This window comes from Passer montanus, unplaced genomic scaffold (assembly GCF_014805655.1).
Source record: "Passer montanus isolate IOZ18808 unplaced genomic scaffold, ASM1480565v1 scaffold9, whole genome shotgun sequence".
Lineage (NCBI taxonomy): Eukaryota > Metazoa > Chordata > Aves > Passeriformes > Passeridae > Passer > Passer montanus.
The window spans coordinates 13,456,536-13,482,817 of NW_024374367.1; the positions used below are offsets into that span (position 1 = coordinate 13,456,536).

The 26,282-nt window shown below is 43.4% G+C and overlaps 1 protein-coding gene across 6 annotated transcripts in view; it reads right to left on the bottom strand.

Annotated features, from left to right (window-relative positions):
• The window catches only part of FOXP1 (forkhead box P1), a 380,068-nt gene that overhangs the window by 319,300 nt on the left and 34,486 nt on the right, over window positions 1-26,282 (bottom strand). For all 6 annotated transcript variants that reach the window (XM_039733877.1, XM_039733865.1, XM_039733866.1 and 3 more), the window contains one exon: window positions 13,930-14,057. The gene's annotated coding sequence lies outside the window, so the exon portion shown is untranslated. The remainder of the gene's footprint in view (window positions 1-13,929; window positions 14,058-26,282) is intronic.

Consider the following 26,282-nt stretch of genomic DNA (forward strand, 5'->3'; position numbering starts at 1 on the left):
GCTGGGCCACAACACCACGGATGGTGGCACCATCCAAATCCCACATTAGAATAAGATGAAGAAATGTTTAAAATTGAGATGGGGATAAAAATCAAGTTATGTTGCAATCAAAATGCTGGCTTCTCTCCCCTAGACACTCTGTGCCCTCCCAAGTTCTCCTTGAAATTTCCACACAAAATTCTGCCTTCCAGCAGATCTTTGGTGCTGCTCACATCCCCTGCAGTCACATGGAGTAACATCAACCAGTGGTTGTAAGGAAATTGTGTCTGCCAGACTATTTCCCAGAACCACAGGAAAAAAAAAGGAGGAAGGCAGAAAACAAGAGAAAATACTCTGTGGACTCTGAAAACCAGGGGACTGAGCTGCTCAACAAGTCACTTCCAGGCAGCTGGGGATGGAGTCAGAAGAGTATATTTGAAATAAAAAAGAACCAATGAGAAGGGAACAAGCAAGCAGTGTAAGGAGAGGAAACTGTGCCATAGGAAAACTAATCCAAGAGGAGTCCTGTAACTTGGAAAAGGCTAAGAAATCAAAATTAGGATTTTTTTGGACAAGGATTAGTGCAAGAGAGGTAGTTTCCTACTAGGAAATGTGATTTGAGCACCTCATGCACAGCCCAGCCAAGGACTTCAGAGGAGGCAACAGGCACAAATTACAAGGCACAGTGATGTAAGTTATCCTGAGACTAAGAAGGCAAATTGAAGATGAGCTTCTGGGTCTAAGCACCCATCAGGGCAGCTTGGGGAATCTTCAGAAGATGCACAAACCTCTCCAGCCTGCCCATGGAGGTTTGCCCTTGTGTTTTAAGGCTAAAAACCCGTCTGTTTTGGAGTTACACGTGCAAGAGCAAAATCAGCAGCAGAGCCACTGATTCCCATCTCCAGCTCAAGAAAGGATCTGCCATGCAGGAATCCTCCTTGCCAGTTGTGTCTCTTACCTCACTCAGCTTTCTGCTCACTGCCTCCCTTGTCTACAACCACCATTTCTGCAGCACTTCTCCCTCCTCCTCCTCTTCCCAAACCTCCAACCCCCTCTCCTCCCTGCACAGGAGGCAGCTCCAAAGGGAGCAGCAGCAGCCACAGCTCATAACTCGCCTAACGAGTGCCAGCCAGAAGTGATTTGTAGGCATCAAGTAGATTATTGTTTTTTGAGAGAGTGGAAAAGAAAAAGAGGGGCACAAGCTTAAGGTGTTGTTGATGAATGAAGATGAAAAGAAGGTTTTAGGGTGAGAAGTGTTTGTCTAGTGTGACCTAAACCGTTCAAACCTCATTTGATAGATGATGGACATTTATTCCCTGCTATGTGTCACTTCAAAGTCTGAGGTTTATATTAAACAAGAAGTCTTCTCCCTCTAAGTTGTTCGTCAGTTTTTCCCTGGAGTTTATCACACAGAACAACACTTGGAAATGTAATCACATTTAGTTTTTTAATAAAGTTATCTGGTCACTAGTAGTACATATTAGAAAATGCACTTTATTGTTTTTCATTATGTAATTGTGTGCTTCATTGCTTTTCATCTGTTTTCCCTTGCTGTGGGAGGAGGCATGGCCCAGGAACACCATTTTCCTGGGGATGATGTTCTACATCAGAATGAAAGCACAGCACCCGTGCTCCCCACCGCCACTGCCCTTCCCTCCTCTCTCTCTCCACAGGCAAGAACCAGGTTCCCAATAAAGCTGAGGTATTTTCTGCTCTGAGGTAAGGCAAATCCAGCTTTTCCACCCCACTTGGAAAAGCCATCAGCAGCAAATACTTAAAAGTAAGCAAGGACATGAGGCCCAGCCACAGCTTGAATCACAAAGAAGAGATTTTTGAAGTCTTGCATTCAAGTCACCCGTGATACTTTCTCCCATGCCTTTCTCTGGATCTGGATTTGCAACCTTATGAGAGTTAATGTTTGGAAAGAAATCATCTGTATCATGAAATAACTTTTTCCCCAAACAGATAATGGCACTAATAGTTTTCAACAGGGTTTCCTCCAGCTAGGAGACATGATCATTCCATTATAAATGTTTACATTCCTATTCATTAAAAACAAACATATTATGCTAATAAATTATGGAGAAACTGTACTTGATGGAACATGTTCCTGTTTAGTATTCACACAAAGCACTGCAGCATTTAACCACAGGGTAAATTTACTAATTTCCTTTAAATGTGCCCCAAAAGTTGTTTTCTCAGCACTTGCTCACTAAGATTCCTTTGCATATTAGTTTTTGAGGAGTTCATTTTACTTAGATCCTCTATTAAGAAGAAAACACCGTGGATTTACTGAAACCATATTTCTCCACCAGAGTGCTGAATCCCACAGCAGCAAAAAGCATCTCATGCAAGTCCTGGCTCCAAGCAAGGATATCACCTCTTCTCTTTGTCCTGTGCAGAAAAAAAAGACCTTTCATTTGAGATGCTCTGGTCTACACACCCCAAACACACAGACCTCTCCCCATCAGCACCAAATTTCCACTGCAGGCCTGCTAAGCCCTTGAAGACTCCATAATTTGTGCACCCAACATCAAAGTCAGAAGACTGAGTTATGCTTCATCTCACTAGACTTTCAGAGCTTAAAAAAATTATCAGATTCTACTGAATTTCTCTCTACACAGATGCATCTCTAATGAAACCCCATAAAAGTTAAAACTTATATTCAATAATCATATGCAATTGAAACATCATAAAATGAGAAGTCAAGGAACTGTATGTGGGCTGCAATGACTTGTCTTACTGTATTCATTCCCTTAATAAATATATCTTAAAAATAACCTCACAGTCACACATTTGCAATATAATATAAAAATAACACTGGATTCAAATTATTAAACAGGTAATTTAATAGAACAAGAATTGAAAGGTAGGACAGTGTGCAACTTTATGCTATAGGAATAAGGAATAAGATGACTTTAGCCAACACAACTATTTTTCTTTTTTGCATTATTTCTGCATTCATAATACTACAACATCCACATAACCTTGACACTGTAGTCACCTTAGTAACAAACAAGTGTAACATTCACTTATAATTGAAATCCCAATAGGGTGTTTGATTCAAGTAAAACAAAAATCAGAGGCCCCTACTCTGCTACTTTTTTCTTAGTCACATAGACATGGGCTAAAAGGATTTAAAAATAGATATATTTGTACACTATTACATCTACAAAGCAGAGCTATTTAATTTTAATTTAACGCAAAATGGAAACAAATATAACACCTTTAAAAGACATGATGCTAAAAAGAGAACAAATTATTTAAGTTCTGGACCAGCACAGCTTGGAGAATTCACACCAAGTAAAGGCCATATTTAAACCAGTCTTACAGCCAAGAGAAGAAGCTGTTCTGGGGACATTGGACCAGCAGAACTGGGTGTGTAGAGGACAACCTTCACTGTGCCACCACAGCCCAGAACTGATGGGGATGAGTATCCCCATCATGTCAAGCTTCTGCTTTGCATAGCTGGTTTCATTTAAATTGGGCTGTTTTGAATGAAAGAAAAAGGGCAAAGGTCTCAGCAGTGCTCAGAAAGGCACACTAACATGTTTGGTCATTGTTTAGCAATGGCCAAGACCAGACACTTCAGAGAAAGGTACAAGAAACACCTGAACTGAGATTTTTCACCTCTGGAAACAGGACTTTCTGCCTAACCCTTCTCTAGCTTTGTCCTAAACCAGCTGGGCTGGGGGACACGGCAGAACTGCTACTGCATGTGGAAAAGTGGGGTTGAGCTGTCCGTGTCTGAAGGGTGATGGGGAGGGCTACAGGGAAGAGAGAATCTGGAGAAATGGGATTCTTAGAAAGCTCTTCCCACCCTGCCACTGGCAAGACAAACTGGAGGCAAAAACATGAGTTTTACTGGGTTATTCTGTCATCAAGTGCTTTGCCTACACATCACCCAGAGTACACATCACCTTGCTGGGGTTAGGGGGATGCCCACGGGCCCCACCAGGAGCTCTGTGCCCAAAACAGCTGCAGGGGTGGGCTCCTTCTGCTGGTGGAAACAAGGACTCAGCTAAATGTGGAGGGCTACAAGTTTCTGCAACAACATGCAAGTCTCCAACATGTGGCCCGTAACGTAGCTGTTGCCATGGTAAAAAATTCATGTTTAGTGAAAAGTGTTAAATCTTGTATCATAAGTTAAATCAGCTGCCAAGACACATTTTCACAAGTAGGGGAATTTTTGTCTTTTCAGAATGGAATGTTTTTCAGTTGACATTGATTTTTCCCTAAAATAAGTCCCCCAGAAAGGAAGCCAATCACACGTGAGGCAGTCCAAGAGCTGAATTACTCTACTCCTTCTCTGAATCATCAACAAGTGTTGTGTGCTAGTGCATGTGTGTGTACAAATGCACTGTAGCTTCATAAATTCCACCCTCTTATACAAATCGGCAGTTATACAATTTATTCAGAATATTAAAGTAATGATCCCAGAAGAAACAGCAATATTTCATGGTTTGGGTGAGGAGACTTCAATAAGTAACTTTTCTAACCAGGAACCAACTCAAAAATTATGTTGCCCCAGACTTTTCACAAATACAAGACTGAGTCTGACTATACAGCTGTTTATGTAGGTCAAGGACAGAAATAGTAAGAGTACATTTATTTGTTTTTATGTTTCTTGCTCAGTATTTCAAAAGAGAACAACTTTAATACAATTTCAGAAAGAGAGCCAAGGTTAAGATTACTGCAGAATTAGCAAAAAAAACCAACAACAAAAACACAAACAAACAAAAAATCCCAAAAAGAATAACACCCCAAAAAAACCCCAACCACAAAAAAAAATGTTACTTTTATTCATTTAAAAACTATTGCAAGGAAATCTGGCTGTTACCAGTTCAAGACTGTATGTCCTTCTTGTCCTGAACTACTCAAATTTGGCTCATTCTAGCACCTTATGGTTAATCTTCCATATTTGCAGGAAAATGCATTTCCAGTGGGAGGTTTTCCCACTGACACACCCAGGGAGGACTCAGCACCAGAACAGCTCCTGCAGAGGGGTCACTGCCCTGCTGGACAACGCAGACCTCCTGGACAACAGTGTTTTTTCCTTTCCCACATCTCTCTCCAACAACCACAATCTGGATTTCACCCTCAATGTGTCTTCTGCAGTGAGGACTTTGCCCAACAGATTCCTTTCTTTTTTACCTGCTTCCAAGTAGCAACAGCCAGCAGCCAGTCACATCCTTGTTTCTAAGTTAAGAAACACTTCTGATTCCTCCTCCTCTCTCTAATTATTGCTCCGCGATCGATTTGCCGTGCGCCATGCCAAATTCGCACCTTAGCTCCTCACCTCTAGTCACTAAAACTCAAACTCTCCTCCCATCTTCTCCACAAAAGACATTTTCCAGCAAGCAAGCTCCTGCTTACGCTCTCTTGCCTCCCTCTCTCTCTCTTTCTCTCTCCTGAAACCAGCTCTTCAGAAAGGCTGGAGCATATTTAGCCCTCCCAGCTCTCTGCTTGTCTCTTTCTTTTATTTTACATGGCTCAGTGTTCACATTCTGCTCTCATTCTGCCTCCTCTCCTTCTTTCTCTGCTCCGGTGCTACAAAAAGACATCTTCTGTGACACCTTAAAGAAAAAAGGTCCCTGAATTAACGTGAGACCGCCCATTTGCCAATGTTGCAAACACAATTAGGAAGTAGGGAAAGAGCTTGCAGGAGCAGATGAAAGCTGCAGAGATAAAATGGAAAGCTTTTACCTGCCAAGCTCTCAGGTTAGGGTTCTAGGTTGCCCTCAGATCTAACAAAGCTATAGAAGAGCCATATTAAGGAGATGCACAGTTGCATTGCTGCAAATATCAAGCATGGCTTTTTCCATCCTCCTGAAGACATGGATTTTTGCTTCCACGATTTGCAAGCTGGTAGCCATAGGTGGTTTAAATTCTTGGTATTAAAAAAAGCTCAGAGCATTACTGACAATTAAAAACAGCTTTTACACATGCACAATAACGCTTCTCATGCTTTAAAAAAAAAAAAATAATATGCATATCCATATTACCATCATAATAAGTGCCACAGAGTGACATGATATGATTGAGTATAATGGTTCCTTTGGAGCCATTATGGTCGATCAGTAAATAATACACTTTTGAAATTGTCTAACTACATATTTACACTTGTCAACTCTCATACACTTCAGTGACAGAATTTGAAAGAAACACTGTAAAAAACTGTAAGAGCATAAAACCACAAAAACATTATGCTGAAGTAGTATTAAGGTTTGACTAAAACCCACAAAAACATGGCAATTTCAGGTTAAGGCCAAATCTCCCAAAATGACACTGTCTTTAGCTCCCAAGCTGTGCTCAAGTGCCTGCAGTGATCCAGGAAAAGCAAAGGATGAGGCAGGAAGACCATGGGGTCGTGGTGGTCCATGTGAGAACTGAGCCATTGTGGAGGGCTCTGGCCACCAATTCCATGAGAAATCTCATGGGTGAGAACCAGCCTGCCAGCAGCAATTCAGCTGCTCAGCAGAACAGCATTTCATGATATTTTATATAAACAAAGCCCGGGCCTTTCTCTGTTTATTCAGATGAAATTCCCAATTAAGTTGAGAAAAATTAGTCTTCATTTGTTTCAGAAGAGGCCCCATTGAGACACAGGGAGTTTTCCCTAGCTGAAACACATGGAAAAAAACTTCAGGCTTCCACCCTAAAAAGGCATTGCCAAAAAAATATGTTAAACAAACATGACAGTGGATCATTAATATCCCAAAGATTCACTCCATGTGGGGAAAAAACAAGACTGGGAAGGAGGATGTTTTTTCAACAGTAAAATAATGGGCTTGGCGATGTCTTTTTTAATTGATAATTTTGTGTCTCTTGTTCAGCTGCAGCCACTTTTGCTCCGAGCAGTGGTGGCGGCAACTTTATTGGTTCCAGTAGAGCTCTGCTGAAAACAATAAGCATCAAGCTCCCCAGTGCCATCTGTCTTTCTGTGAGGGTCACATCCTGCTGCCCCGGGATCAAGGGGATATTGAATGCTTGGGAGCCCACGGCACCTCCTCTGCAAGAAAAGGACCCCAAAAGCTTCAGATGCACTGAAATCCCGAACCAGACTTTAAAAAGCAATGATGGATATTTTCCTAGAGCAAAGGTCTTCCTTTCATATATATCTATATCTGTATCTATCTCCTTGCTCAGACTTATCTATTACCTGGCTTGTGAGAACAAAATCCATAAAGGCTTGGCAGGGCAGGCTCTCGAAGTTGTTTGGAGACACAACCACCACACCCCTGTCAAGAGGGAATTACAGCCCAGTTTTACAGTCAGCTCTCCCCTTGACTGGCTGATGACAGAGCAGCCTCCCTCCACGCTCAGCATCTGGGATTTTACAGCCTCTGTGTATAAATGGGATTTTCATGACAAACAACTCTATATTCGGTTTCCTTGTATATCTGAACGTGAGAACGATCTCTAAAGGCTCTGTTGGGAAGAAGTATTAATGAAGACAAAGAGCATTTCAGGCTGTTCCCCACTGGAGCATTGTCATGATGACAGTATAAAGACTTTGTCCTACACTAGCACTTTAAGTCCACATCCTCCTCCCCCAGCAATGCTGGATCCCCCTGTGTGCCCGACCCTCACAGCCCCCTCCTCAGCATCCCACCACCCAACCCCACCTGATGAGGACAGAATCTGCCATCAGCTCGTAGAGCTTCCTCTGCTCTCTCATTTCACAAGGCCTCCCTGGAGATATTTGCTTTTGTCTAAATATTATAAACCAGGGTAAGACAAAGACTTCATAAACCCTGTTGCCTTTTCCCTTTGCACAGCGTCTGTCTCCTCTCACCCAACCTCACAGCTCATGCAAATGTCAGAGCCAGAACAGTTTCTACATCTCCTCAGGTCGCCCCACAGTGAAACCAGCAAAGGTAAACAAACTACTGAAGTCTGGGTATTTTTATTTCAGATGCATGTAAATCAGTGGATGAAAGCTGGGAATAAACTGGCAACATGAGGGCAGCTTATTTAAGTTTCCTCCCCCAGCTGAGTGTTCCCTCAATGTAATACAGCTGACATAACCCTACACTAAGGAAAAAAAAAGGAAAAACTCAAAGAGATATAAATATTTTCTCCAAAGTCAAAGACTCTTCCTTCAAGGTGTTTGGCCAACTCTTACAGAAATAGAGAAGCATTTCCCCACCAAAGGCAAAATCTTCACCTGCAGGAAATCTGGAGGAGATCAGACACCACCTCACGTGCTCAGGATGGGCTCAGGGTTCATTGTGGGACACCCCAATGAGGAGCCCAGACACCAAGAGTGCTTGGGATGGGCACAAGCTCTTCATGGGAGCAGCAGAACCTGGGATACAGAAAGTGCTCCTGCTGTGCAGCACACCTTTTCTCAAACAGCAGCCAGAGCAAGAGCTTCCTCCAGGGACTCAAATCAGAAAATGACTGGTCCTGTGCACAGCTGAAAGCCCCTGCAAAGATGGTTTTTAAGAGCAGGAGCTCCAGCTGCCACCTAATTGTCTGAGCAGTGGGTGCCCCAAACCCACAAGCTCCTCACACCATTACCTCCTGGCAGAAAGGTGTTACATGCTCCCACTCTTCCCCCTCTGCCTCCTTGTTTAAAGCTTTCTGGCTGCTGGTGAGGAAATGATTCTGCCTTGCTCTAACTTCCTCTCCATCACCTTTCTGTCTGTGAGGACTGGTGAGAGAATGTTTCCACTGCTCTTGCACTTCCACATCATCCATTTCTGAGACCCTTATAGCAAAAAAAAAGGCTGTCTCCCATCTCCTGCTGGTGATAGCTTTATCAGATAATAGCACAAAGCAGTTATGATCCTGTAAAGCTGTTACCAATACCCAGAGGTATCTGAATTGCAGCAGTGAGACAGATCATGCCTGCTGCGCTCACCCACCAATGGGCAAAGCCTGAGCAGCATCTAAGGGACCTGTCTACTAAAGAGAATATCACTACTTTAACCTGCCATGAGCAGTTGTTTGGCTTCTCTGATTTTCTCCATGCACATCGTATTTTTCTATATTTTATTTTAAGTTAAAACCTGCTGAAATTTGATAGCTCCAGACACAACAGTGCCAAGGAAAAGGAGCCTCTGGTCCCTGAGAGGGACTTCTTTCCATGCTGGCTTGACACATAAAATCTGCTCCTTCAATTATGTCTTCCCTCTCACCTAGACGTGACGGTGTGAAAACATAATAAAAGCTCTCAGAAAAGAAGTTTAAGGAAGCTGATAAAGTATTTTTCAGATCTCATAAATACTTTCATACCAGATAGCCACTTTGCACAGCCCAGCTCTGCCCCTGTGCCGTGCTGGTGACTGCAGGCACTCATGCCTTCCCAAAGCACCTCAATCTCCATCAGCCTAAAAACTGCCCTGAGCAATAAAAACAAAGCTGCTGCCACACAAAAATCCAGCCACAAGCCCCACTTTGCTCTGTCAGCAGTCTGCATCCAAAGAGGTACAGGTGCTTTACAAGAGTCTGTGGTACACACACCTGCAAACAACACAACTTCACATGCCCCACAACATCTCTGCTGTGCCACTCCTGGTTCAAAATATCTCAAGTATCAACGAGGAGATTTTAATTATCCTTTCACAACATCTACCGAGCCAGGGCAAAGCCTTGCAGATAAAAGCTCTGCTCAGGAATTTAAATTTACCATCTTCCCAAAGCAAAATCCTTTCCTGTTATGTGATTTATTGGAATAATAGGTATGATTTGTATGATAAAACAGATTACTTGAAAAACTGTCCCAAGAAATCGTTATAGACATAAAAAAGTCAGGGCTTGCTCTATTGCCACAACAAAAATGCTCTATTTGCTTTTCTAAATATAAAGCAATGAAAAATACCACAAGTTTGGTCAGGATAGAATTCTGCACTAAAGCCTTCATTTTAGGTGTGAGAATAATTTTTTTACTGAGAAGGCGTGAAATTCCCCCTTCTCCTGGTGATGAGAAATGCCCCCTGATGCCCCAGCTCCTCCAGGACATAGCCAAAGTCGAAATAATTTTCAAAACTAATATGTACACTGAGTAACATGGTTAACATCATCCAATGAATTTAGATCCACCTACACGGTATAAATATATCTAGATAAACTGTCACCTTCAGCAGAATTCATTAAAATAATGTTGTATCTTCCTTGTTAAATGTAATTTTTTTAATTGAAATTTAATCTTACTGCATTATTTGGTAGATTTTTAATTGACATTTGTAGTAATTAATTGGTAAGCATTACAGCTTTGTCTGAAGAATTTAAAACTAAATTTGACATTGAGATTGGCCAGCCACTGCTGTGAGGTGCCTGCTGGGAGCATTTCATCATCCTCCCAGCCCCTCCTGCTGATCAGAGGTGGGAGATGATGGTCTCTTTCTTACAGTCATGAATTACATTACTAATGTATTCCATTACCACCACGCAAATGTCATGTTAATTCCTGATCATCATCAAGTCATACAATGGTTTCCACGCTGGCACCCAGCCAATTAGCGGTGTGGAAAAATATTCCGCCAATTATATAACTTGAATTAGGTTAAGGACTCAAGAGAAAGCAAAATAAATGCTTTGAAAATACTTCTGAGATAAAATGTAAGTTGACACTGTCTTCATGTGCTATAGCCGATGTTATACAATCTGATAGGCAGCTGCCAACATTCATAACTGTTTATTAAATCTAGCCTCTCTTTATGGTGGCAGCTAAGATCTGTATTTTTACCAATATTAGGTTCATTGTGTTATGAAAAAAGACCAAAATACTTAGGAGCATTCACACCAGCTTATAAAACTTACATTATGTACTTTATTAAATTGTTAAAATTACTTCTTCTCTCCTCCCCCTGCCACAGAGAAAGTTCCACGGACAGAAAAGTTTCAGAAAAACAAAGTTTTTCTGGAGCCACTGATGCCACAAGGAGCAAGGGAGATCCTGCAAGGATAGAAGTGACATCTCCAGGCTGCTGCCACCTCTCCCTCTAAGCAACTCTGCCAGGGGATGCCAGGCTGGGCTCCTGGAGCTCCCCCCACCCCAGTGACACCCATCTGGGTTAGCACAACCCAGGAGAACCCATCCCTGCTCCACGGACAAACCCCTCTGGCTCTTGCTCCCTGGGTACCACCAGAAGCACCACAAGGCAAATCCAGCCCTTTTTGGAACCAGAGTGGGGACTGAAGGAGGAGAGGGGCACTGTTAGGAAAGGTGCCCACAATCTATGTGGGAAGGACAGGGGCACAGCAGGTCCCTGACGCGCCGTCTGCTCGGCGCTCAGCGCCGCCGGCAGCACCACCAGGCTTTTATACCACCCCATTATTTTGATTTGTTCCCTTCTTAACTCAATTTATCCTACAAGCATGGTTATCTCCAATTTAAAAACGTACACAGCACCAGCTCCTCGACTTTAAAAATTCATAACTACGAGCAATTTGTTAAAACCTCTTACTGTATCTTTCTCTCTCATTTTCCGAGGTGCTGCAATGAGGCAATTCGCTGTTCTGGCTGCTTACCCCAGATGACCTTTGCCTGCCATAAAATGGTATACAACTCAACTCTCTGCTTTAAATAAAACCCTGGCCTCTTCGAAAGGCCCTACGTATTCAGTCAACACAATCAGCAGAAACCACATTTGGCTACTCAATAAGCTGGAAACCTTTAAGGCGTGCACGGCGGTGAATGAATTCCTGACATCACCAGGGACACTCGAGTGGGGAACAAGAGAGACGGCCGAGAAGTGGCTCTTGCTGCAGCTGGAGAAAGGATCACTCCTTTAAGCTGAACTCTCAAGGAAAATGAGAACAAAAACTGAATTAGCTCGACACGTACCCTCTGCAGTCAGCACATTGCTAGGCAACTTACCATCTCTTGATAGAATTATGGTGGAGGGCTGGTCGTACATCAGGGTTAAGATGAACACAAGCACCAGTTTGGGCCAACTGCTCCTTTCCAGTGGGAATGCTCAATGCTTGGTCATTTCGTATTATTATTCTGCAATATTTCCTAGGCACCTAGAGAGTCTAATGCATTCAGAAGGTATTTTAAAGCTATTATGTGACATGAAAATTTTAAGATAACTGGAAGTAAGTGAATTTTAGGGGGAGTAGCGCGAGTCTTTTTCTTTGTTCAAGCCAGCATTTGGAGGGAGTTAACAATCCTTCTTCTCATTGCTTTTATTTTTTAATAGTGAAGATATCCAGAGGGCACGTTACTTCAACACTTTGTCTTTACTCCAGATGCTGGCTGGCCACAGCTCCACACCTCCATAATTCAACCTGGTATTTCAAGTGGATGCTTTGAAACCCTCAGGTCCTTCTGTTTGCCACCCTGAGACCAGACACAAAGTGCCATGGAGCTGTCACAGCACCCAGAGATGGCACACTTCACCCATGCCAGCCTTAGAAGGGCCTCTATCTTTAACAGTACCTGGATATTGAGATTCTAACCCCAGGCATTATTTACATTTACAAAAGAGGCATTAAGCAAATGCACAGGGTGCTTTAAATCGAGGCATGTACCTTGCATATAACCCCACGTTTCCCATGCATACTTTATAGGCACAAAGAAATAATTAATTACCTAACCACCCTGATTAAAATCAATTGATTCATATACGAGAGAGCAGCGAGAAATTTTTGCATGACTGGAGAAGTCTGGAGTTGGTCCCCATTTGGGGATCTCGGTTGTATCAGTGAGGCTGGTAATTCAGACATGAAGGAAATGGTAAAAATCCCTCTCCTCCATGCACACTTTGAGCTGCCATATGGGTATATTCAACTGTTTACTATACCAGTCGGTAAAAACTGAGCAGCTATTATAATCTTTGCTAAATGACATGGTAATTATGCTACCTCTGGAAAAAAAAAAAAAATGAAACAGAAAAAAAAAAATAATCACAATTCACTGATGTACGAATTTCTCGGGTTTTATAATCTTTGAATTGAAATGCACTTTCCAACACACAGAGGGATATTAAATATATAATAGAAACCTGAATTTATTTAAAAAAACAATTTGTGCTCCCAATTCCTACACAATTTAATTATGCAGATTTCCTGGGTTTGAAAGATTTCTTACACAGACTTCCCAGTTTTGCTGCAGAATGAGATGATTCTTGTTTTCCCAAACTAATATTGCCCCTCCTCTCACCCCAGTTATGAAGAGAGGCAATCAGGAGGAGGCAGATCAGAGGAATGGGCATGGAAAGCTCCCCGTGCAGGTTCCTGGGGGATGGGGACAGCAGGAAAAGGCACAACCACCCCTTGCATGGCACAAAAGGGACATGGGGGCTTCTCGGGGGGGTAACCCCCCCAGGAAAGGCAACAGGCCCTTAACAGAGGAGGGGTCTCACTCCAGCATCCTCTTGATCTTGATCCAAACAGGCTGTTGTAGGCTTGGTCCCCGTGTCCCCCAGGCTGGGCAGCAGCACCAAGGTGAAGCACACACAGCAGGACAGCTCTCCTGTGTACCAGTGACACCATTTTGTCACTGGGATGCAAGTGCAGCAAATGCTGGAGCTGATTGTCTGTTGGCAATGGCTCCTTTGAGAACCCACCATGTGACACATGATGGCGAGGAGACCTCTCCATATCCATATTTCATCACAACACAAATTGCCCACACAAGCTTGGTTTAGATCCTCTCTGTCTGCAAGGCTTCAGTTTTGGGCAGTGGATTTGCCTGCATGACTGAACTCCAGTTTCACCACCAAAGCCCTTGCAGTTCATAGAATTCAGGGGAATGAAGAGAAGAAAGAATGGAAAGGAGTATTTTTTCTGCATAGGTAATATTTGATATTTCTTCTATTTCATGCCAATGAAGGTTGCTTTGGGTTTTTTTAAGAATAGTGGTGACTTGCCTGTAAACACAGACAGTACAACCCCCTCCCACAATATTAAAAAGGGAAGAAAAAAAATGAGGGAAAGATAATTGGTAAGAAAGAATAAGTGAGAGTTACTGCAAACTCAGCCTTGACAACTCACCAGTTTTACTTGCAGGCATCACACATATCCATTCATGACTCAGGGCAAATACAGGAAAGGATTGGAACCCTTCTCATGGCAAATGTGTCTGGAAGCCGGAGTCACTCAGAAAAAATGTTCTCAGGAGACTGAAAGACAAAAACATGTTTTAAAACTTCACTCAGTTAGAATCATATCAAAGCCTATCGTTTTCCTTTGAAAGCAAAAGGTGGTTATAAATGCTGGAGCTGGGGGGAGCATTACAGAAGCATGTCTGTGTATCAAACTATCACACAGCAGACTCTATTTGGCTTTAAATAAAACCAAAACTTACAATATTAAGAAAGGTTTTTAGAGACAAATGCTTATTTCACATTTGCAACGTGCTCCTCCGACAGGAGAGCTTATGTTCCTTCTAAATACCAAAATGTGTCACCATCCAAATCCACATTCTGCCTGAAAACATTGTACTGAGCACAAAATCCAGATACTTTAACCTACTTTGCATTATCAAAATATAACACTCTCTGAATTTCTGAACTATTTACTCTCTGTCTTCACTCACTGCATCCTGATTAAACCTTAATAAAATGTAGAACCTCTTGTTAGCATTAATCTTTCCTCTGAGATAAGGAAAAACACATATAAAAACTATTTGATGTTCAGGGTGGAAAGGCAAAACTTGCAAACATCAGTTAAGAAATACCAATTAGTATGTTTTTTTCCTCAGCTATTAGTAACACAGATTGAGCTTAAGCTTAGCTCAGAGGAAGCTGCTCCCCGTTCAAATTAAACACCCATTTTACTAATAAGGGTATTTTAAAATAAGATGTATAATATCTTCACTGATACAGTATCTGCACTGAGGAACAACTCATACTCAGAAATACAACCAGAGGTGCTCCCAGGGCTGTTCTGCATCACATCTGTGAAACCACAAGGGATTTAAGCAGCAGCTCTGGTGCCTGCCCAGACTGGGGAAGGGCACACTGTGCCCTAATGAATGCACCAGCACCGGGGAGAGCCTCTGCTCCCAGGACCTCTGCACCACAGGGACCTGCAGCACAAACCCCAGGGGACAAAGCAATGGAGAAAAACACCTTGGAACACTCGAAAAAGAAAAAGCACGAAAGCAAAAATCACCTGTGGTGCTTCTGAGCCCTTCATTCCCCAATCCTCACCCTCGACAGCATCCCCAAGGCAGTGGCTGCTCCCACCCCGTCAGTGCTCTGACAGGGGCAAGTGCTGCCGTCCCCAAATTAACCTCATGCAGTTAATTGTTTTGGCAGTCCACTGCAGCCTTCCTGAGGAACATCTGGAAGCTTCTGTCTCAGCAACAACTGCATGAAATTTTGTAAGACAAAATCCAGGTACTTCTCTGGCCCTGGGGCTTTCTCCCGTTCCTTGCTGAATGTGCAACGGCTCAAAGATCACAAGGGTTCAGAAATCTAAATATAGGGACTATGTGACCCTATTACAAAACTGTGCTACACAATAAAAATAGATCCAAAAGGGGTTTTTAAGCAGCATTTATGCTAAAAATTACTTCTTTCTCGGAGACTCTGAAATACCTGCAAACCAAAAGTGACCTGCATCTTGCACTGGTTGTATTTTATTCATGAGGGGCAGAGCACTTGAGAGAAGTAACAGAGCAGTGTCAGAAACACACATCTGAGCCTTGCTTTATTGCTGTGCTTGATGACAGATATGCAGATGGGTTTGTAGCTGAGCAGAAAGCTGCATCTACATATGTTGGGACAAGATTTCTCCAGCTGACCTGCTGCACCACAGAATTCAACTAATCTTTATCCATGATACATCTGTAGGGCAGGAAAGTATCATTAGCCCTCTTCAGAAGATGAGGAATCGAGGCTCATTTTAGCTAATACTCACTCAAAAATAAATGTTCAAGACTTTTGAAGCAAAATTATTGTCTAAATAATATATATGGTCTGCAGAAGATGAGGGTTACAGTGTGCACTGTCCTCACTCACAGATGCAGATCACTCCTCACGTCCCTCCTCAACAAAAGGAATATCTTGGCACCCTTGTGCCAACAAGCAGATTTGGAAGCTGAGAGAGCTCCTACCTGAGGAGTGAGAGGCAGTACAGGGAGGAGGCAAAGACATTCCATCCAGCTTGCCCTGAACTCTGACAGTGCACCTGGAAAAACTGATGCTTCTTACGCCATCAAAAACTGACCTCACTCCACAAAACATTTCTTCAGCCAGGTTTCCCAAGGGAACAAAGCCTACATGATCACCATGTACTTTCTGCACCCAGCCCCACCTGCATCTTTTGAATCCCTTGGATTAATGGGAGCAGAGAGCTCCCAAAGACACGAGTTCTCACGGCATTAACTCCAGGGCTTGCCCCACTGGTGCCCTCCAAACCCAGTGGATCGGCTGTGGGTGCCAGCAGACAGCCCAGGGGCACACAGGCAGCCCAGGCACTTCCATGGACCTCACTGCTGGAGAACCTGGAGAAACAACCCATTCTGCTGGGGGGAAGGGTGGAGGAGTGAGAGGAACAGATTATAGATCGGTTCTGATAAACTCAAGCCTTTAATGATCTACCCACACACTCGAGTTCGATCTGGCATTGACAAATTGAGGCTTTTAATGATGTGCCCACACATTTGAGTTGGCCACTCCTCTTCCACAACTTTCACAAAAATAGCACGCTGGGTTGAAGACACAGAAACTCTAATACTGCTGCAACATGAGCAAAACCCTTGATCAATTTTTGGCAATGCTTCCCCAAAAGATTTTTTGACAGGGCCCCCAGCACAGCCCTCTAACACAAACCTTCTGCACTGGCCTGCTCCCATACAGATTCTTCGAAGGCACCAGCTCAATAAGGGGCAATGAGATGCAGCAGCTTCAGCATAACTGAAGTACAAAGTCAATCAAACCTTGAAACAGGAATCTGGGCTTCATTAATTCCAGCAATCACAACGTTTTTATTATCACTGTATTAATCAGAATAGGAAACCTATTAATCTGCCCCCAACAAAAATTAATCTTTGTAATATTGAGCAGATTTGAAAGACAAGTTTTAATATTTCACTATTTAAATCTCAAAGGCAGAGGCACACAGCTCAGACAATCGGGCAGATCACTGTGGACTTCATCTCATCAGCACGAGGTCCCTCACCTTTCCCTCCCTGTGCATCTCCACCCTGGGGTCCAGCTGCTCCTGGGGCTTTTGAAGGAACTCAGAGCATCATTCCTACATCAAAATGCAAAACTGGCTGCATTGAAGTTCCTGATGCACTGAAGAGCTGTCAAGAGTTTATGTTGTAAAGGACAGCACCTCAGCCAGCAGTGCCTGGGTGGCACAGGCTGGAAGTGCCACCCATGCCAAGGGCTGCCTGGGTGTGAGGGAGCTCTGCAAAGGGCAGCACACACCTGAGAGGCAGCAGAGGCATCCCTGGGAATGAGGAGAGGTGCAGTGGGAGAAAACAGCAAGCAGCTGCAAAACAAGAAGGTATATCTGAAATTCCCGTGCTCCACCGGAGCGAGTCAGGGACTGCTGCACAGATCTGGCCAGGTGACCTGAACCAGCCCCCCAGAGCTGCAAAACATCCCCCCAACACCACACAGGGCATCAGAACACCGCCCAGCTTAAAGGAGAAAACAGGTGGCAAAGTCCAAAATGACGGCAAGGAGCAGGACAAGTCAGAAAGGGGCTGAGGAAAATAAGAGGAATGACAAATGTGACTGGAAAAAGAGGAGGACCATCCCAAGCATCTCCAGACAGCCTATGCCCTGCCTGGGGAGGGTGACATGGATGAGCACATGGCTGCAGTTCCTTTGGCTGCTTTTCCATCATCATTCTGCTGTGGCAATCATTTATGAACAGGTTATTTTGCTACTTGGCCAAATTTTCATTAGAGCAGCTTTCACCAACACACGAATACATCCACACATGCATTGACACACACCTCAGAACTGTATCTGGCACAGCCCAGGCCTGATCAAAGGCAGAATTTCAATCATCTCACACACGACTCGTGTCAGGCTGTTTACTGACTGCACTGGAACCACAGAACCCTGTTTTAGCTAATGATTTCTCAAAGCCATGTTGCACAAAAGAAAACAGGTTCAACTTGTACATCAGTGCCTAAGAGACTGCTCCAAAACAGACAACTGTATGAAAAGTTGTGCCCATGTATACATATATACAAAACTGTTTTTAAGTGACTGTTTTAAATTAGAATAAATCTGTGTTCCACCAATTAAGCTTTGAATGCACGGCTGATATCGCTCGCTATTTTAAACAAGCGGCATAATAAACGCAAAAATTCAAATATTTTAGAGAAAATACTTGGAGAGTTGAGACATTAATTTTGCCATATACAATCTGTTTCACAGGGATTTAAAAAGCTTTATTGCCACCCTGGGTACATTGGAATAAAGATGAAACACCATCCTTTCCTATTTACATATTAAAAAATACGTGCCTTCTTGATACAGATTACCAGGCTTGCTGACACATGACTCTGTTAAAAACAATACAGCCTGTCTAGAAAACCCCAAGCCCCAAACTAGAAGTGTCCTTGCACTCTAACAGGTTCCAAATGGAAATAAAATATACTGCTGGCTTGTTTATCCTCCCCTCTGGCAAGTGTCCTGGGGGAGGGAGGCCAGAGGAGCTCCCCAGGGCTCTGCCTAACCATGGAGCTGTTTACCAGCCACCAGAACCAGCAGCAAAATAAAGGGAGTTAAGATCAGACAGGAAAACCTTAGGATCTTAGGATGTCTACGTCCAGGTGGGGAAAAAAAAAGAAAAAAAAATCCAACTTCCAAAAACCAATCAAACAAAATATACCTCCCCCAAAAAAACTCCTAACATCCTTTTTCTTATTTCTACCTAATATACTTTGACTGCAGCTTGAGATGATCAGCTAAAATGTTTCAATACAGACAATTTTTTTCTCAAAAATAAATAACCATTTTCCTTTTCCCCCCTTTTTTCCTCCCCCCCACCCTTTAAATAAACTGCATTAAAAACACATGTCCAAAGCATCCCTAAAAAGACCACAAAGTCTGCTTGCAAGGGGAACCTCATTGCACCGAGAGTGGTAACATTTGTTCTCCCCTTTCAGCTGGGATCCACCTCAACTTTTTGATGTTGGTTGGAGCTTTTATTTGCAAATAGAGCAGGGCTGCCTGGGATGGAGGGCTCCTCTGGAGCATGCCATGTGGTCTGCACAGATGTTCCTTTTATTCCCGTGTCCCACAAGGCTCCGAGGCTCGCCGGTGTTAAACAGATTACGCAAGTAGAACACTTGATTTTGCATGTCCCCCTTTTTTCCAACAGTTGTCTCATTTACTCGACTCATTCTGCCTCCTCCTTGTCCCTCACAATCACTACAGAAAACACAGAAAAATGCAGCTGAAGCAAGGAAGTTTTTCCTCCAGGAGCAGAATATACAGGAATGCTCAGCACCCGCAAACAAGGCAGAAATGCAGAAGAACAAAACTTACTGGGACAGTAAAGTAACCAGCTCATTAGTCAGGCTGTGCTAAAGACACTTCATTATATCCCAGCACCACCAGTCGCTACAAGTAGCATAATCTCTCACCCTTATTTATATGTACAAATGAGAAGTGAACTTTTTCCAAATTAAAAAAAAAAAAAATCTAACACCAATTATGGGTGCTAAGCATTCGAAAATCCTTGAAAATCTGGCCTTCAACTCGGTCACAAAGAAGGGGCTTAATTTCCCGGCTGTCAGGCATCCCAATCAACAACTGAAGTCAATGGGATCTACACAGCATCTTATTAAAAAAAAAAAAAAACAACAGAGCCTAAGAGGCCCATTAAGGAACTGCAGCTACAGGGAGAGAAACCTCACTGCTGAACCCAGCAGCAATACACAGCTTTGTGCACCAGCCACTTCGCTCTCATGCTTAATTTGATTAATCATTTTGGTATTATCCCCAATTAGAAAAGTGTCTAACAGGAAAAAAATCAATTAAAAAAAAAAAAAGTGGTTTAAGCCTAAGGAAGGGCAGCTACTGAACACGCAACAACTTGGGACTTCTGGCATTTACCAAGGATACAAAATTGAAACTAAAAATTGTGGACAAATACAAAGGCATTGGTGTTTCATCCAGACTGCGGATTATGATTTTTTTTTTTTTTTTAATAAACTGAAACCGAATTCCAGATGTTGAAAGTTGGGAAGTAAAAACTGCTTTAGCTGTAAAAACACAGAAAGGTGAGACAAAAAATTCTGCTGAAATATAATGAATCTTAGGGATGAAAGCAAAGCCCATGCACCCCCTCACCAGGAGCGGGCTGGGACAGGGATTTTTGCACTCTGTGTGCCAAGCCAGGTAGTGGCACAGGGTTTGCCCTGAGTTTCCTTTTAATAATGGACAGAGTAGAGCAGGAATCCCTGGGAACTCCTGCAGCAGAAAGGGGAACAAACCTCCCCTGCAGTGCTGCACGGGACCTCCTGGCACCCAGACCTGGCTCCCTGCAGCCCATGGGTGGCACCTGGCAACTCCACCTGCGCAGCAACACCAGGGCAGGGGGCACTTGGGCATGCCAGGGACACAAATTAGCACATCCCAAAAAGACACACAAACCCACCTTTTCTTCCACCGGAGTCCAAATCACCCCTGACACAGCAGAGCCACATCTGAGACTCCGCAGCCCCTCCAGCATCCAAATACAATCCGAATTTGGACCCGCATGACAACTTCTAGGTTTATTTTATGGGCTTGATCACCACCAACACTGAGGGATTTTGAAAGCAGAATTCAAGGCAGTAATTTGAGATCACTGGTTTCGCCTCTGTTTGTTTCCACCACAGCATCCACAACGCCACAGATGAACACAGAACATTTAGAGTATCCCACAGCATCCCACCAACTCCTTCCCAGAAGTGACTGAGTCTCACCCTAAAATTCAGGAACAGCAGCAAATGTTTGGATTCTGATAAGAAGGGGAATATTCATCAGCATACTTCACAAGTGATGCAGTCACAACTTGCAAAACTTAGTCACAGAAATATGACTGAACTTGTCTGCAACCACACAACAAAGTACCGTCTAGTGGTTAAAATCGGAGGACATGATTCAGGAATGCAAGCCTTTTCAAAGAAGAACTAAAACACATGATTAAGTGCTGTTGAAGTCAATAGGCTGATTCAGAGACCAACTTCTGGAGCGATGGATAATACTCCCCACATTGCCATATGGCTCTCAGTCAAACTTCCTAGAAGCATTTGCTAATACCAGGTTCCACCACAGCTTTTGGGAGGCCTGCTTTTCTTTTGCCCTTTTTTCTCCCCCCCCCTTTCCTTTTTTAAACCTATGTCTGGGATAATTTTCACCCACTCTGAAGATCCTCCAGGCTCTCACTGACTGAGAGAGAATGTGCCATGATAACTGCAGGGTGGTGCAGATTCATGCAACAACTAATAGTCTCAAATGCAAAGTTATCTATATATATAAATGAATTCAAGAACGCATTATATAAATATATGCTATGTAAAATAATAAATGCAAATCTGTTATAATCCAAAGGCACTTTCTGTGGTGTTTAGTGAAAGGCACGCAAGCCTGTTACAGTGATGAAATCCAGCACAAGCATCTTGGCCAGCCAAGGGATCTTTGCAAACAATCCCAGTCCCACCTCAGAACTCCCGAACCCGCTTCCTTTACGACTTGCAAATATTTCATTTCTCTTGCCAGCTCCCCGCTCACTGCTGCACTAAAATGTTCTGTGGCAGGTTTGCTTTTCTGCTAATATATTGTGCACAGACAGCAGCCCCTTGTCACAGCCTCCTGCAGGGTGGTGACACCAGCACGGCCACCCCACCAGAGGGTCACCCAATTTCCTGGGAACGCCATCCAAGAGCACCTCCTGCTCCCCAGCCTTCCCCAGTCCTGCCAACACAAACACACAGCAAACCAAACCTTCCAGCAGGATAAATGGCTACCCAGCAGTGCTCAAGCTACATTTACAGCAACTCGGTTACGGTTTGTATTTCTATTTATGGGATGGGAAACGAAGGGGAAGACCACTGGCCGAGCCACCCACTGATTTTCATGGCCTCCCCCATGCACGTGACTGAAATAATCCACTAATTCTGCACCTTTCCTAATCCTTGAAAAGGTTGAAAACTTACTCTTTACCTTTAGTCACGGAAAAGAAGAAAGAAAACAAAAGCCCAAGGAATTCTTGCTGGCTTTTTGAAACACTTCACAGATAAGGCGTAACATCATTTTTAAGCAGTTTGAAAACACCCTGTTACTGCCTACAATTAAATAAATGTAATCACAGCCTAAGCTGGCCCTCCCGGCCATCTGTCTTTAAGGCAATGGGGAAAGAAGAGGCGCTACAACGTGCAGTACTTTTTCTGGCTTTTAAAGTGTTTCTCCTTATTCAATATCTAAATTAAATCAAATGGAGTATACTAAGTAAGCCCATAAGACACAGCGCATGATGCAAGAGTCTTAAAATCCTTATCTACTGAGCACTCCAGCTTAAAGGCTGATGTTTTATGTTCCCCTGCAGCGCACGGGGATCCTGCTGGCTTGGCCAGACTAGGAAAATAAGCTTCGAATGACCAAATGCAACTGCAACTTGAAAAGTAGGAACCAAACCAGACACAACAAACCACAGAGCAGCCGCCCCAGCCCGGCCTGGGCTCCCCCAGCACTGCCATTCCCTCCAGTGACCGGCTTCACCTTCCCAGGGCTGCTGATAAGAGCCCAAACCCGCGAGTGGGGTGGGTAATCACGAGGTGTTTAGCCCAGGATGCTCAGGGTGAGCGAGGCAGGAAGCCGGCGTGCGCTGGCAGAGGCGCAGATGCGCGGAGTTGTGCAAATCTGCTGAATTCCAAAGTTATGAATGCCCCGAGTTTAAGCGATTCTGAAAACGCCCGTGAGCCAAAATCCGCAGCTCTGTCTGGAGGCTCTCCCTGCAGGTCCTGGGGCAGGGGAACCCACCCCAGCACATACCCACAGGCAGGACATTTTGGGTCATTTTCTGCCCGTGAGCATCCTGCAGGCAGCTCACAGGACAGTCACTCCCTGGTGCTGCTTCACCTTTGTTCCACTGTACCCAGAGTGGCAATAATGCTTTTTAAATCCCTGTGAAACAGAGTGTGTATGGTAAAATTAATGTCTCAACCCTCCAAGTATTTTCTCTGAAATATTTCATTTTTTGTGTTTATTATGCTGCTTGTTTAAAATAGTGAGCAGTATCAGCTGTGCATTCAAAGCTTAATTGGTGGAACAGAGATTTATTCTAATTTAGAACAGCCACTTAAAAGCAGTTTGCACAACTTTTCCTGACCTCATTGATCCTGGAAAAGAAATGGATGCTCCTCCAGGCTCATGCATCTGAATCTACCTCCCATGGCAGAAGGGAGCACCATGTACTGCAGGGCCTATAAATACCAACTTCCAGTAAAACGGAAATAAAACCAAAGTTCAAGTCAAACTCCACCATCTATCCTCCAAGTTTGTATGTTTCTCGCCTGAATTCACGTCATCAAAGCATAACTATATGTGAAACATCATTTTACTTGTCCAACAAAAGGGACATAGATCACAAAAGAGTAAAGCAGCTCAAATATTAAAATGGGAATAAAACTATTGCTGATATCAATGGTATAAATTAATACTAGCAGTTGATTAAGTCCAGCTGTATTCTTAGACTTTTGTTCTATGACTGAGACTTTTTCACTACACTTATATTACTAAATAATAGAATTTATTTATGTCCTTAGCTCTACCAGATCAATCACTTTAGGTTTTATTGTTAACTCATCTGCCCCACATTTGGCACACCTGCCCACAGAAACAAACCACACATTGTACCTTATTTCCTCCACAGAAAAGCTCTGTAATTTCCACCCTATCTACTAAGTATGTTTAGAGGTCAAACTTCAGATCTCTTCCTTTGGGCTTTTTTTTCCCCTCTTGTTACATTTCAACTTGTAAGCGCCAAAAAACGGTTTCAAAAATGAAAAAAAAAAACCCTAAAACACAAAACCAACGCTTTCTGAGCAGGAAAAAAATTGCAAAAATCGTATTTCCTCTGGACCAGACATCGCAGCTTGAAAAGGAAGAAAGGGAGAGAAAAAGAGAGCGAGCCAGTTCCTGCTGCAGAGCAGCCTCTGGGCTGGAGCTGTGACGACAGCACTGGGACATCCTCAAATCCACCCAGAATTCCAACAATGCAAGGCAAAGCACTGCCACAGCGCAGCCAACCCAGGGGCATCCCAGCCCTATGGACAGAATGCATCTCTTTGTGATGAAGGGATAAGCTGAATTTTAAACCATGGTGGCTGTTTTTTAAATCTTCTAAAATCAACAGGAACTTGGCGCGCAGCTCTCCAGCAGCACTTGGAAAAATTGAGTTCACAGCACCGAGGGCACAGGGGGAAGCCTGGCCTTAGCCAACATCCTTTGGCATGAAGAGATTGCCTGACATCAGCAGAAAGGATCAAACCACGCTCTGAGAAGTTCCTTAGAGACGCGATATAAAAAAAACCAAGTAATATTAAAATAATAATGACTGATTTACACTAATAAGGGCTAAGGAGGACATAGAGGGAGGGGAAAAAACAGAAAAAAAGCAAAGAGATATCAGCCTACAGCAGTGGTCCAAAAAAAAAGTAATTTCAGGGCCCAAACCAATGGAATTTTTTAAAAATTAAAACAATTTCATAAAACAATTCCATTACAAGCCCACCCAAAGCAGCAAGAAGCCATTTCTACCATTTCAGTCAAATACAAAGTTGATACAGTAACTTAAAGGATCAGGACCAAATAAGATATGTGGGACGGCAGTCTGAATGCCAAGTTTTACCCATGTGAGTTCAGTTATAAATGCTCGGAAAATGTGATTCCCTAACTTAGAAATAGCAGCTGCAGCATTCAAAGGTACTCCAGTAATTACTGGAATGCTCGTTGAAAAACTAGACAGAAGCTAACATCTTACTTATATTAAACACACATTCACCACAAATTAAAAGAGCCACAGAAAAGGGAAAAAAAAAAAAAAAGAAGAAAAAATAACAAAACCAGAAAACAATCAGCCGAGCAGATGTTCAAAAAAAGAAGGGGGATAAATGACAAGAGAGGGCCAGATGCTCATTTCTGCTGGTTGTCACAGTGCAATGAAGGTACCCCACAGCACCAGCCTGGCCAAGTCACCGGAGCTCAACAGCCAAAGGGAGTCAGATTGTCACCTCTACATCTGTAAGTGGTAATTTCATCCCAGATACTGCAATAACACACTGCCTTAAAATCTCTGAAATGCTGCCTAGTCATCTGAGACAGGAGTAAAACAAGCAGCAACGCCAAGTGGAGTTGTCTGCTACTGCCTGAGGGACTCCTGGGTTTAGCAGCCGGGCTGGCATAAGGATTGTATTATCGAGGAGTGCCCTGCACTGCTTTATTAAGTGCCAGTGAAGTGTCTATTGCATTCAGTGCCTGGGAAATACGGTGAGAAACGTCAGCCACCAACCACCAAGCTACAAATTAAGCTACTTGACCAATGTGTGCTCATTATCAGCCGCTGGTTCCTGGAAATAAACCGCTCTGGAAGCAAGGGACTGGCGAGGTGAGCAGAGACGGGGGAGATGGGAAGAGAACAGCAGCAAACAGAAAGCCCCAGGACACGCTGGTAGGAGCAGCGAGTCCACACCCAGGCTTTGGAAGGAGGTACCCGAAGAGAAGTTATCTGCAAAATGTGCATCACACTCTCCTGGCTCTCTTCACACCTCCCCCTTCGCATCCCCACTCCCATGCACCTTCGCGTCTATTCCCACACTTCTCTCGCTACCCACATCCTGAACATATTTATGTTGTAAACATCCATTTGGAAGCACTCGGGGAGCCTGTGGCACACAGAAGGATGCTGCTCTGAGCTTCAGGAGGCAGCCGGCTCGCCATGACCCCCTCTCTCCCTCTCCCAGCTGCACAGGAGGGGAAAGAATTACTTGGCCCTCACACTTATCTTTTATCCACTCAGGATCCAGATTATTGCCTAATAAAAGTTCACGGCAAAGCTATTAAAAATTAAAGGGATATCTCCCTTCCTACATAATGATTTGTCACAAGCCAGACCTAAATCAGGATTGATGAGGTTCATGGTGTCTTCCTTCTTTTCTTTTTTAATTTGGCAGAATTTCTTTTTTTTTCTTTTTCTTTTTTTTTTTTTTTTTTTTTTTTCACCCCTTTTCCTTCTTTTTTGTTTTGTCACAAGCCAGACCTAAATCAGGATTGATGAGGTTCATGGTGCCTTCCTTCTTTTTTTTTTTTTAATTTGGCAGAATTTCCTTTTTTTTCTTTTTCTTTTTTTTTTTTTTTTTTCAGCCCTTCTCACTCCTTACTGAC